Genomic DNA, 9,495 nt, shown 5'->3' on the forward strand with positions numbered 1-9,495 from the left:
ATGTCTTGCATGAAAAATATTCACATTTTAGTAAAAGGTCACCATTCCACAATTCAACTTAGCTTTATAAACCTTCATTTTGACACGTACAAAATAATCCTTCGCATTAGTAAGAAGAAAATCCACTTTCAGTCTTCTGAATTCCTTGCATTAAAAAAGCTAACATTTCGGTTAAAAGGTCACTGGTCTTATCAAGGTCGCAATGACCTTTATCCATTGCAAGGCCGCGTCTCAAAGAGGTCTACGGAATACCGGTTGCAACTGAACTAAGAGGAGCCATCCACATGGCCCTCCACAGCATGTGTTCAATTCTTTAACTGTTGCTATTGTAGATCTTGACTTTGAACACATGTCACCCTCAAGGTTAAATTAGGGGCCCATGTGACTGTAATCACATGCCACCTGAAAGGTTACTGTAGCTGTCCCTGCGACTTTTATCACTTATCATCTGAAAGGTTACTATCCCTACGACTTTGCTCACATAGCACCTGAAGGTTGCATTAGAGGTCCATGTGACTTTTACCACACGTCACATGGAAGGTTACATTAGGTGCCCCTGGGACTCTTACTATATCACCTTCAAAGGATCTTTGGTGACCCCCTGACTTTCCTCATGAGTCACCTGCAAGGTTAACATTAGGGCCCCCTTGTTTTTATCGCGTGTCACGTATATGTAATATGAAATGAAAGGCATCCTGTCGACAAAGATCAGGTGATTTAAACAATCAAGATCAGTTGTCAATGACGAAAGTATCTGACGAGCAATGGTTTTATAACCTACTCTTTTTCAAGATGAACGTCTGTCATCATTTAAGGAGTCATGTCCATTAACACACTTCTAGCAGGATCTCACACACACATAAGAGAGAGAGAGAGAGAGAGAGAGAGAGAGAGAGAGAGAGAGAGAGAGAGAGAGAGAGAGAGAGAGAGAGAGCTACCCATAATTATGTGAGTACTTTTCTTGGGCGGAATGAGCCAAACCAACTTCTGGAGCATGGAAACCGCTATTCGTTTAGACCATATGCATTTAATTCGCAACGTCAGAGGCACTGGTAATTGTGATTGTGAGATCCAACCGATTTGTTCCTTCCTCTAACCTATCCAATTTAAGACTCTGGAATTCTCTCCCTCTTTCCGTGCTTTTCCCTAAAAGACTAGTCTAGCATCGCCTGAGACGAAAATCTATCACTACAGGTTTTATCAATAACCGATACTGATACTAATAAAATATTAAATAACCCAATGAAAACATCCAGACTGCAATAAGAGGTCAGTGATTGCACGTGACCTCACCCTGAAACTATAACGGTCATAATCGATGCATTCCTCTTGGCCATAGCCAAACCAATAATCAAAACTATTTACATAAATAAACATACATCTGAGCAAAACTGGTAATATAGGTCATAAGTGGTATTGATGTGAATGATGGCATGCACTGAGAATGTTGTTTTTTTAAAATTACAAATTATAAAAAGAAAATTCTAAAAGAACCAAAAGAACTTTTTTACTGAAAATAAAATTATTTTTCTTGAAATAATTTAGGTAATTAAATATGAAATTCTCTGTGAGTCAAACGAATGGTGCTGACAACACTATACATGGACAGGTGGAAGATTAGATGCATTCGAGAAAAAAAAAAAGTAGTTTCATTAACAGTGAGAAAGAACAGCGTGATCCAACGTTTACCAACAGCAACAGTCAAATCTACCTGTTACAGGTGTGGCATTACAAGAGCTGCTGCAATATATACGATCATTCGCCATGCCCTGTCTCTTGGCATGTCCTGTGCACCTAAGATACCCCGAAGAGGGGAAGGGCATAACGTACCTGGTCTTCTTATGATGCCTGTCTTTGTAGTTAGCATACGCTCCGATGATAGCATACTTAATATAGCCCTTGACTGACCACGGTGCCATGCCCAAAATCTCAGTCGGGAGGACATGACATAGCCACGAGACAACGACTGAATTCTAACCGCATGGCATCAACCGAGTCTAGCTATAATACCCTGAAGTCACCGACTGAGGTTACGAAAAACTGATCCGTTGTTTAAGAGAGGGAGTGAATAAATAGTTTCCTGATCATCTGAAACGAACTTATCAGGGGTGCTGTGGACTTAATCCTGTATTTCTGTCTGCGCAAATTCATTGTTCGTTAAAGTCATTCTCAATGAAAATATTGGTTTTGAAAATTTGTTCGTTTTCTGGAGTGAACTAATAAGTGGGGCTTAGTTCAGATCTCCTAACTACAATTTTAGTTTAGTAATTCCAGAGTCACTCCAGTTTCGGGAATGAAATAATTAGAGATTTTGCATTCAAGTTACTGGGTAATTTATAATTTAATTTCACTACCTATGTATGTTCCAGGTGTTCGCCGAGCGTTAGACAAAATGTATTTAGTTAAGGAAAGAGCTCAAGTTGAAACATTTGACTTCAATGAGCCAGAAAAATAATCTCAACACGAGTTTGTTTCACTAATGGGTGTGCGTAGCAGGTGATTGTTGTTGTTGCTGTTGGTGTGTTCAAGCTGACTTTATGCCAGCACGGGCTCTTGCTCTTGGGCAGCCCGTAAAAGTAGGTGACGTCCACAAACAGATGACACTGATGAACTAACTGCACATGCCTGAACCTTCATTTTCATGCTATAACTGCTGTTTTTTTCGGAATCTAAATCAATGCACGACCGAAACTTCAACATAAACCCAGTTCTCAAAGATGGCCTAAGTTCATAATGATATCCTTAAACGTTTCGGAGGCTCCATTTGATTTCGCTATGCGTAATAAAAGTTGAAAATCGAACGTAATGACGTAGCAAAATCTAAAAACCAGAAGAAGGGAGTTAACCTTTGAGGTAAAATTTAAGGACTTGAATACTTTAATTTTTTGTTGGTAGTGTGCTGGTCTTTATTAGGAGTTATCATCATAACAAGAAGTCAGATTGTCCAACACGATTTTCGTAGAGTTCATACAAACACCCTTAAAAAGAATGAAGAAGCGAGCATATTTAAAGATTGATCCAATCAGTAAAGGGTCAATAAAATCTTGATTTCCTCGCAACAAGAAAGCATTGTTTACATTGGTTCCGTCACCATCTAGGTTATTTCTGAAACATCGTTTTGACAATGTTTTCGGGAATAAAGTGAGTAATATACCGCAGATACCATAATAGAAAGCGAAGTGAAACCAAAGAACTTCTATATTAAAGAGATAAATAAAAAAAGCACGATACAGCATATACTCAAAATCCTGATATTCTGTGCACCGAAACAAAAAAAAAAAGAGAGCAATAGACAGAGTGTGTGAGAGAGAGAGCAAAGATGAAATTACATGACAACTCATACCGGCAACCACCCAATGATGTCTGTGATAAGCAACAAGTAAATCAAGGAACGCAGCCGGTATCCAGAAATTTAAACAAAATGAAAAAGCAAGGACTACATACTCGCTATTCTCAGTTATTCCAGATACCAGCCTTAGCCTTTCATGACTAGACATCAGAGGACAAAACTATTCTCAAGCTTTATCGTCCTTTTTTAACGTTTCTTGTACCCTTTTAGCACCTGAACACACACCTACAGACAGCCTGAAGGCAAGGGTGCTGATAAAGTGAAATGTGGAGTGTGGACACCGTAGGCTTATCTAAGGCTACTTATCACATTCACCACGTGTCAAAATCAAACAGCTATGTAATGACAGGTCCACCTCTTAGATTTGACTGGCTGCTGGTTTTACCGAAATTCTATGAAGAAACAGACGTTAAACGAAATGAAGAATAATCCCTTTTCCACACTGAGCTTTGAGCTCGAGTCGAGAACACTGCGTCCACCACTTCGACCTTGCCACGCTATTGTTAATTACATCTACTGACGTTTATGACCCTAAAAGGATACGAAATATAGCATTTCCTCCCTCAAAGAAAATGATGACGGTAACAGAGCATATATATAAAAACCCTCTACTAACAGAGCTGGCTAGAGTGCTCGTGACAACCAAATATCCTGAAGCTCTCGATAAAAGGGGTTCGTGATTTAGGTGGATTAACCTTTAGATAAGTACTGCACAAAGTAACTCCCAAGAAAGACGAACTTGTATAAGACTGCAAATGCTCTTCCTCTTTCTCTCTGTCCGATATAGCACCTCGGGTACTTGGAAGCATCAGTTTTGCATCAGTTTATTCATTTACAACAAAGTACAGTCAAGTACAGCTAGAACCATGATATAAAAATCTTGAACTGGGATGTGAAAGACACTTTACTCTTAATAATGATAATTTGAAGCTTATCACATTTAATTGGCTTTTTTTAGACAGGATATAAATGAATATTAAATTCCGCTGACAGAGTAATTCTGAGCTAATTTTTTAAAAATATCCAACAACATACAAGAAACCTCGAGAAATAACAGAACATCTAAAATGAATTGAAAATTATAAATAAAACAGATAGTAGCAGGAGGCCAGAGGTAAAAACACGAGTGAAAGAAAACGAAATTCGATTAGATTCTGACTAAAAGAAAATGGAGACAGCATTAATGGAGGAGAACTGACAGCATCGGAATGTACAAGAAGGTCAAGGTAACGAACGAACGAAAACGAAGAGAGAGAGAGAGAGAGAGAGAGAGAGAGAGAGAGAGAGAGAGAGGCGTATCAAATAAACGATCTAAACCTATCCGGAGAAAAGATCAGACAGAGAATAACTGTTAGATACGGTTGATTAGCTCAGCTAGGTTAAAATATCACAGACAGAAACTACGTAATTATAAGAAAAAACGTTCATTGGCATACTTAGATATAAGAGAGAGAGAGAGAGAGAGAGAGAGAGAGAGAGAGAGAGAGAGAGAGAGAAATATTACATTAAAATAAAGGGTGGGGGAGAAGTAAGTCATTGCCGTAGAGTAAAGGCTTTCAAAAGTATTAAATGAGGTGAGAAACCCTACACAAACATATACACACTCTCCTTCTAGGGCTTCACTGGGTACACACACACAGACGCACGCAAACACACACACACACACTCATAAACACACATACCTGTAAGTTAACAGACCTGACATAGTTTACACACAAACAGGCGCTGGCAGAATTTTCATGGCAGAAAAGATGCAGACACAGACAAAAATTTTGGGTATGACAGAAGCAAATCATAATCTAGTAATCAGTTAAAATATTACTTGGCAGGTTTGAAAACTGCTTTCACTTGAATCAAGTAATGTAAAATGAAATCTTGAAAACTAAAAAAAGACTTCAATGAAACAGTCTTAGTCCCCTCCTCCCCCACACACCCCACAAAAAAAGAAAAAAAAAACGAAAGCACAATTACCGAAAGAATAACATATTGGAGGCCTTAATTTCCATATACAATCAAAATGCAGTAGAACGTACGAAAAGACAATCGTTTTCATGATCACATCACTTATCAATGAATAAATTGACATGATCGATGTTAACGTCACCCTCCCCACCTCTCTCTCTCTCTCTCTCTCTCTCTCTCTCTCTCTCTCTCTCTCTCTCTCTCCAACGCTTATCGATATCGAAATCCCAATCGACGAAAATTTGCATGGCACAATGGGTGTTAGTTAGATTCTCTCTCTCTCTCTCTCTCTCTCTCTCATGAAACCCATTTCACCCCACCTTACATGAAAAGTGCTAACGCGATCTCCCATCTTCCAATTCACCTCCCATCTACCATCTCCCATTCTCACCCCATAACACCCCCAGCTCTCTCTCCAACCTTCAGGAACACCAATTGTCGAAGGGCAGAGGGAATTGATCGCGCCCATAAATTATTCAGTCGGGCACTTATGACTCGATGTTCAGTTCTGAAGCGATATCGGGTCATCATCCGGCGCAGTTCAAACACCGGACGGGAAGGTATGGACGAAACACTTCCCCAATATAAAGATCTGCGCTGTCCTTAATTGCTCCCAAGAATCTGAAGGGTATGAGAGAGAGAGAGAGAGAGAGAGAGAGAGAGAGAGAGAGAGAGAGAGAGACTAAAATCCTTTGTGACATGAAAATTTCACTTGCATTGATAGAAATTTTGGATCAATAAAGTATCTGAGAAGTGTGATATATATATATATATATATATATAAATTATTATATATATATAATATATATTGGATCTAATACACACATATATATATATATATATATATATATATACATTTATATATCATAAAACAGCAATAATTGCGCTTATGTATTAGTAATAAAAGAAATATTAATTTGGTTAATACAAAGATTCACTATTATTTATTATTTAGCTGACTATAGTGTGGCTTTCACCGTAAATCCTCTGCAATATTTAGCAGAAGTCTTTAATATGTATACTAAGAGAGAGAGAGAGAGAGAGAGAGAGAGAGAGAGAGAGAGAGAGAGAGAGAGAGAGAGAGAGAGCATAGGAAACTTCTTAGTTTATGTGTAATCTAGTCCCTCACAATGACGTTAAAGAGTCAATCATGCCTACTAACTAAATTATCATAATTACTACAATTGCTTGAGAACGTTTTGATACAATGAGTATTATTGTACAGATCTCATAATACTGAAAGGCGCGTGTATAAAACTCGTGATGTTTGTGAACTGGTAGGAAAGGTATGACATTTCGCAGAGAGAGAGAGAGAGAGAGAGAGAGAGAGAGAGAGAGAGAGAGAACCCATCCCACATCCCACTGGAAGAGACGCTTCTATATTTCATTGGTTCCACTGTAAGGCGACGAACGATATCGGATGCTCCACAGACTACACCAGTTCATGCTAGATCGCGTCTGCCCTTTCAGAATCGTATTTTCAATGACTTTATCAAAGTTGCTTTCATTCCAACATTGCCCGAATATAATCACTTGAAATGGACCATTACTCTCACTACCACTTGGCATAACACCTTATTTAAAGTCTATCTCTCACGTGTGCACAGTTTAATTACGAAGTAATAATTCCCTTTTCGCTTCTTGCAAAATGCCGCTCACGACCGATATCGACTGATAAAAAGTACAGACTGATATTCGTCTTGCACAAAAACACAACCGCGACACGGCATCACTCACTTGTAGACGTCAGATATAATAAAAGGCTAGTCTCCCTGCCGTCCAGGCAGTACACTAGTGAAACTCCTTGGGAAGTTCGTTCCTCTTACCTGCCACTCGCGCGCATGCGCTTGCAAGTCCAGCAACAACGTCGCCACCGCCCCCTCCCTCCCCCCCGAACGTACACTTTGCAACAAGTTGGAAACTCAAAATAACTCCAAGGTTGCTCATCTTCTCATTTCAGGCGCTCCGTTGGGGCGTGGGGGCGGGGCGCGAAGGGTAGTCAAAGTTTTTCTATATTTTCACGCCAAGTTGTTAGCGGCGGGACGGGCGTAAATCTCACTTCAGAACAGGTATGCGTGATACCTCAGTGCTGCCTCACAATCGGTGATTACCGAATTATTGACGCGCCATAATCATGTAACCAAATCAATAAAACTCGCTTCGTCCTTTTCAACAGCGGTCGATTTAAGCGATGATGGCAGTATCAGACTGAATGACAGCCACCAGTTTTGTTTACGTAATTCTGAACTGATGACGCAGTACATTAGAGATATATTCACAGCATAGCAAAGGGCTGCGTTTTACCCATTTAACAACAATTCGTAGCGGGACTGGAACATCAGACGATGCTAATAAGCTTTGTCTTCACAGAGTTTTGAAATCCCTCCGGCCGGACAAAGCCAATTAGAGGGTGAATGGGTGACTAGAAAGTCGCATGTACGACAGAGAACGTTACATGCCACCATCGATTCAATCGATAAATCTAACGCGTCGAAAGCCAGAAGCCGTTGACGTGCGAACTGACATGACCATCTGGGCGACAGATGCACTGTTGTATTTTACAATTATTAAATATATTATATATATATATAATATATATAATATATATATATATATATATATATATATATATATATGTGTGTGTGTGGTGTGTGTGTGTGTGTATACATTACATACTCTTGCATTTTACAATGAATACGAATGAAAAATATAATTTGTATACACACACACACACACACACACACACACACACACACACACACATATATATATATATATATATATATATATATATATATATATATATATATATATATATATATATAAATATTCGTAATCTTGTAGAATACATTAGTGCACCTGTCGAAAATGACATCATGGTTTTGCAGCTGGGCCAGTGGAAGAATATGTCCGTGTTAACGATAAACTCGACTCTCCTTCTGCCAGAAACTTATTGGGTTAATCTTCTGTAGCAGATGCCTTACCCCATCACTACCTCCATCGATAAATTTCAGTTAATACCTGACTTTACTGTCTGCTTCCTTGGCCAGTGTCCGTACTCGTCTGATGGTCATGTCAGTTCGTACGTCGACGGCTTCTGGTTTTGGACGCGTTGGATTTTTCGATAGAACCGGTGTTGGCATATGACGTTCTCTGTCAGTACATGCGACTTTCTATTCATCCATTCACCCTCTAATTGGCTTTATCCGACCAGAGGGACATTTCAAAACTCTGTGACGACAAAGCTTATTAGCCTCCTCTGCTGTTCCAGTCCCGCTACGAACTGTTGTTAAATGGGTAGAAGGTAACCCTTGGCTATGCTGTGAAAATACCTCTAATGTACTGCGTCATCAGTTCAAATTACGCGAACAAAACTGGTGGCTGTCATTCAGTCTGATACTGACGTCATTATTTAAATCGACCGCTGTTGAAAAGGACGAAGCGATATGGCAATATCTTATAAACCAACCCCCTCTAAGAAGAAAAACGTATGGTGATATATTAGTTATATATATGTATTCTCTGTCACTGTGCTTGAGGTGAGGTTGTTAGCCCCATGCCCTTTCTTCCCTTGCCGCTTTCCACCGCAGGTAATTAACCAACAGGTACCGTATTCCCTACTTAGATCTACAGAGGGACAGAGAATATTTCAGGAATCGGGCCCAAGATGTTTCTCCACAGTAGGATCGAACTCTGGGCTCTAACTGTCTATAAAATGGGAATTCTAGGTTTAGTTGTTCTGATATTTAGTCTCAGTAGTGAATTGGGTATCAGCTAGTTTATCGACTGTAGGTGCGTGTTTAAACTCATCTAGAAGCATGCAAAATTTAGCTTTATCAAGAGCAAAGAACAATGATAAGACGCAATATGGAAAATCATTTCGCAAAGTCTCACCTGACAAACAACTTACCAAAATTCATAAATAAACTATTACTGTAAAAATTAACTAATTAAAAATTTATAATGCCGTGTTGAAACTGGGGTTAGTTCTGCTATTAATGAAACTATCGAAAGTAGGAACAACAATTAAAATGCCTGCGTCAAATTCATTTAAAAAACTGACAAACTTTAAAAATAAAATAAAACAAAGATTATGATCTTATACTGTGTTTTTATTTTTTCACACATGAGTGTTTTATCATTAGAAAGATCGTTGAGATATGTAAGTGGGCTAAATTTAATAA

Source organism: Macrobrachium nipponense, chromosome 8, assembly GCF_015104395.2.
Source record: "Macrobrachium nipponense isolate FS-2020 chromosome 8, ASM1510439v2, whole genome shotgun sequence".
NCBI classification, from domain to species: Eukaryota; Metazoa; Arthropoda; class Malacostraca; order Decapoda; family Palaemonidae; genus Macrobrachium; species Macrobrachium nipponense.